Consider the following 5,418-nt stretch of genomic DNA (forward strand, 5'->3'; position numbering starts at 1 on the left):
CTTCCATTGCTGGGTCTCTGGGAGCCGCTGTAATGACCGTGCTGGCGGGGATGATTAATCAGGAAATGGTAAAGAAAATGCTTATAATGAAGCACTTGAATTTCTGACTTTACTGGGGGGTGCAAACTCACAAACAAGGTCACGGAAAAGAAAACCCTTGAGGAATTGAGGATGACTAAATACAAGGACTTTAACTCCGGGTCAGGAAGTCTCTAAAGCACAAACTATTGCAGGCTGGAAGGATAAGACTGGAAGGAAATCCTGGGGGAGTGTTTGACCATGATCACGCTGTCCTGGGTGCTGGTCAGTGCTGGGGACAGGTGCTGAGCCTTTGGACCACATATCACACCACAGCCATGACATCATTTACCAAATTTTGGTGGTGGAGACAGAGATGGGGAGTGGAACACCAGGCTTGGTGTGTGTGTCACCCACCCCCACTCTCTGCTTGCACTGGCCAAGTCCTGTGGAAGCTTCATCTGTGCCCTTGGAGAAGACAACAGAAACATCTCCAAACCTGGACTCCTCCTTCCTGCTCAACCACAGTGCAAAAGCAGGGCCCAGACTGTCGTAGTAGAGACAGAGACAATACAAAGCAACACACTCCATTTTCAGAAGGCTTCAAACCTGTTTTTATTCTAGCATGCATGCTTTTTATACATTCTTACAGAACTCATAAGTTTACACTTTGCTCATTGGTCATGAGAGACAAAGTGCTCACTGGAACAGGCAGTTGCAGGTTTCTCTTATTTCTCCTTCTTTCTTTCTTGGTTTCTATGTCAACGACCTTGGTAGGAAATTCTTTCAGAGGTAAACATGGATCCTCTTATCAGACTTTCTCTGGCTCACAGAAGTCGCTGTGAAACTCTTCCACACCAGTCCAAACTCCTCTGTCTCCTGTGGAGAGTCTTATCCAGTATTTAAAATTCCTCTGCCAGGTTGGTGTGGGACCAAGCAGGACACCCTGAGTGCCAGACTCAACCTGTAAACATAAAGTGCACTGAGGTTGGCCTGAAGCCCCAGGGGTGGGGGGGTTCTGCTCTCTGCACTGACAGTGCAGGCTTCACATCCTCTTCCCTCTGGAATTTTTCACATTCCCTTTTTTTTTAATCTGTGCTACTGAATCCATATAGATTACATGAATGTGAATGTATGTTTGTTAAAAACCTTAGATGCAAAGACTATTTCCAAATCATGGGTTTTAAAGGGGCATCTGCCTCAAAGGGCTGAGGGTGGTTAATACAGCCACTGGCTGAGAGGAATAAGCAGCATTGCTGATAAGCTCATTTGATAAAGCCTTTGCTGGGCACTGCAGATGCAGGCTAAGTCCAGCCTTTAATATCTGTCCCAGCCCCACAGGCAGTGCTCTCAGACAGGGCTGCCAGGACATGTTGTGACCCTGTCCCCCTCTCATGCAGCTCTCAGTGAGTCCTGACAAGTCCTCACTGTGTGTCTCACATGTCACAGCTGTCACTGACCTGGCCAGAGATCACCAGCTGATACCCAAGCAAAGGCAAGTTGGCACCAAGGTTTCACAGGCAGCACAGACCCTGTTTGCAGCTCCGTGGGGTGATGGTGTCCTGTATGACTGAAGCAATGATTAAATCCCATTGAATCGTTCCAGCTGGTCACTTGACCACCACAGACCTTTTCTGTTGGAAGGTGCTGATGTTGCCCCGTGAGATTCGATGCTGGGGCTGGGCTGTAACAGCCTCCACCTGCATGAGCTTGTCCCATCACGAGAAATAAGGGATGGGAAGGAGCTGTTCAAGGAGAGGAACACAGGGTGTGCATGTGGCTGTCGCAGCACATGCCACAGCTGAGATGGCCACAATACATAAAGTGTCCCCATACAATTTCAGAAAGCTTCAACCCATACAGAGTGACACCATAACACCTCAGAAGGCTTCAAGCCTCTGCCCTTCTTGTCCTTCAGCCCAGCCTTTTACCCCCTCCTGCTCATGCCCTGCCCCTGTGTGCCCTCTGCTCCCTTTGGTGGCTGGTCAGTGCCCCTGGGCACTCCATGGCTCATTGCTGTCAGTGCTGCTCACCTGCTGCTCACAGCTGAGCCACTGGGCATGGGGCTGGGCCAGCCCCATCCCAATCACACAAACTGAGCCTTCATGTGGCCTCATCTGCGTGCTAGAAAGGCACAGGCTTGCTGTGTCCCCTGGTCCTCACACTAGAGAGGACTGGGTCCCTGTGGAATCCCACCACGCGGGTGCTGCTGGCTGCCAGGCTGCACTAACCCAGCTCACAGCTGATGTCTCACCAGCTCTCATGGCATCCTGTCAATTGAGGAATTGGGAAGGGAGGATCTGGGCTCAGGGTGTTTTCAGGACATGCAAGACATGTGCCACTTGAAATGTGGCTCATCTCCCTTCTGAGCCTCAGCAGAGATGAGGTGAAGTCTGGGATCTGCACTGGGCTGGATCCCAGAGCCCGTGATTTCAAACCCAGGGCTCAGGGCTCCTTTTATGCTGGAGGGAGAGTGGAAAGTTACACACCTCGAGGGTCACCCCTGGGTTTATGGAGATGGCCTCAAACCAAGGCAAGGAGTTCCTGGTGACTTCTCCATTTAGCACCAGTTAAAGCACAGTTTTCCAGTCTACCCTGAGGCTGGGTTGAAAGATCCTGAAGAAAAAAAAAATTGCTTTTGGGTTCTGCAGGACTTGAATTCAGCAGGAATATTTGAATGTCTGGAGTTGCACATGGACACCAGGCTGTGTCTGAAGGAGCACAGGGGCATTTCCCAGCCCTTCCATCATGGTCCCTGCATAATCAGCACTTTCCTCCACTACTGACCTGGAGGTGGCAGAACCTCGGGGCTCCCCTAAACGTGCTGCTGATCCAGAGGACATTAAACTGTTATCTCTGTGTCTCACTCCATCAACATTTTTTCAGTCTGTATTAAAAATCCTACTATGGTTTTTTAGCACAAAAGGGGAAAGAAGAGAACCTTCTATGTTCAGGACATTTGGGACATCACTAGAATTTCATCCATCTGTGATTGGCCCTCAGACCGTCATACTCAATTTATTTCTCAGCCAAAGTTTTTCAGCCATCTGCTCAAGTGGAACAGCTTCCAGCATTTATTCCCAATAGTGCTCCTCTGAGGGAGCACATGGATTTTCTCCAGTACGACAGCATCACTATTTTCCAAAAAAACCCTGAGCCCAACCCCGCAGTGACTGGCGGGGAGCCCTCCCTGCTCTGCACCCCGACCTTGAATTTTAAGCAATTGATCAAGAAAACACAGAACAGTTTCTGTTCCACTCAGGACCACCGTGACTGATGTTTTTTAAAGGGCTCCTCTGCAGAGATGTTAATGAGGTCGCCTTGGATACTCAGCTTAAAACGGTGTCGCTTCAGCTTCTTTTATGTCGGCAATCAACAACAACAACAAAAAACACACAACAACCCATCAGTGGATCTGCTTGAGGAGGGGTGGGGGACTCCTGGCAGGTGACTGAAGCAGATAGTGATTCACAGTCCACCTGCTGCCAGCAGTTCAGTGCTGAGCCTCTCTGATTGTCTACTGGAGCATCAACACAATGATCTCCATAATTATTATCTCCTTAAATTAAAAAAAAAAAAAGACAGATTAGAAAAGCCCGATTTTTCCAGCCATCCTATTGAAAGTGCCCCAGGAAAGGACTTCAGATTGGGAGTAATAAGAGGTTCAGGGACAGTCAGGGAAATAAAAAGCAGTTTCTCTGTGTGAGCAGAGCAGAGGCTGCGTGTTCTTAGGGAATTGTTTGCCGGGCTGAGACCCACTTGCATTACTCCTGCTTAATGAGTTGCCATCCATCAGCTGAGCTGTGAGAGTGGACCGTGCCCAGGTTTAAAAAGCAGGGGGAAAAACACCTGAGGCAGGAGCACCAGGCAGGTGCATTCAATGTTTTGATGATCTACATAACACAGGGCTCACCACGACTCCAAACAAGTTGCTTGGCTTCTCTGAGCTTCAGTTTCCTGCCTGGTGAGCATGGGTAATTTCATCTCACAGGCTTCACTGGAGTTCTAAAGGAAAATGTGGAACCACAGATGGAAAGGCATGAGCAAGTTCAAAGGAGTAGCTTTGGTAAACACACCTTTACATATGAAGTGAGATCAGACTGATTCCTTAATTAGCAGTTAGATTAATTACTCTAGAAATGTTTATTATTACTTTATTATTTCCTACTCCACTAATCCAGTTTATAGGAATATGGAGGACCCACTTCTCTAACCCTCACCAGCAATGCCCAAACATGATGATAGAGAGCATCCTCAGACCCTCGAGTAGATTGGCATCATGGTGTGAGCACCCCTTTCCTTTGAGGAACTGCAGGTGAGCCTGGCACTCAAAGCCCTGACTTGGCCACAGAACAACCCAGGCTGGCTCTGCACCTCCAGGAGCTCTGTCTTTTCTATCCCTTCCTTCAGGGAGCTGCGGAAAGCAGTTTGGTCTTCCTCCTGCTCTCCTCCAGGGTGAACAAACCCAGCTGGTTTTGCCTCTCCTTGTACCTCAGCCATCCACTGGTGGCCTCTGCTGGATCTGCTTCAATGCTGGTTTTGTCCTAGGAAGCCCCAAACTGGACCCAGTGTTTCCAAAACAACCTCAGAAGGGCCAAAGCAAGGGGATTCTCACTCCCCTGATGTGCTGCCTGCCTCCTTGCTCACACAGCTGAGGGTGTAGCTCACCTGTGCTGTAGCCCAGCAATGACCTCTGTTCAGTTCCTGGGTCACCAGCAATCCCACCTCCCTTTCCACAAAGCTGCTTCCTATCGAGCTGCTTCCCAGCCCAGCTGTGCCCTGGCCTGTCCTGTTCCCTTCTGAGGTTATTCGATCAAGACTGTGCACTTGTCTGCACACTTCTCCACTCCTTCTGAGCAGCAGCTGCTGCCTCTTGGGTGTCAAGTGCTTCCCTCCCCACTGTTTCCTTTGGTGGCATCTGAAAACTTCCTGAGAGTGTGCCCAATTATCCAGGCCATCAGTACCAGTCCCCCTGGGATCTCAACAGCACCCAGTTGCCAAGTGGGCTCTGTACTTCTGATCATCACTCTGTGAGTGCAACAGCCCAGCCTACCCTCCAGCTTCCTTTCTTTCCTATTTATTGGGCCCACATCTCCCCAGCCTGGCTCTAGGGAGAGTGAGCATTGAAGGTTTTACTATAGGCAAGGGAAACCACTCAATATTCCCTTATTCACCATTCACCCTGTATCCTCACAGCCAGTTTTCTTGCCTTTCTAGGTGGTCGGGTCCATCAGGTGTGGTGTGACCTTTATTTTGCTGGGTTCAAACCAACCCACCCCTGACACACATTCTACTACCCAGATAAACAGCTTTACAATTGCACCAGTGCTACCTCTGTGAAAGAGTCACAGAATCACAGAATTGCAGCATCCTTCAGGTTGGAAAAGACCTCTGAGATTA

The 5,418-nt window shown here is 49.3% G+C and overlaps 1 long non-coding RNA gene across 1 annotated transcript; it reads right to left on the reverse strand.

Annotated features, from left to right (window-relative positions):
- Positions 1-608: 608 nt before the first annotated feature.
- Positions 609-1,950, reverse strand: LOC135280257 (uncharacterized). Its single transcript, XR_010347288.1, has 2 exons — positions 1,479-1,950; positions 609-982 (listed from the first exon to the last, which is right to left on the reverse strand). It is a non-coding gene; the product is annotated as an uncharacterized LOC135280257 (long non-coding RNA).
- Between the last annotated feature and the right edge of the window lie 3,468 nt (positions 1,951-5,418).

The sequence above is a fragment of the Passer domesticus genome, chromosome 13, assembly GCF_036417665.1.
Source record: "Passer domesticus isolate bPasDom1 chromosome 13, bPasDom1.hap1, whole genome shotgun sequence".
Lineage (NCBI taxonomy): Eukaryota > Metazoa > Chordata > Aves > Passeriformes > Passeridae > Passer > Passer domesticus.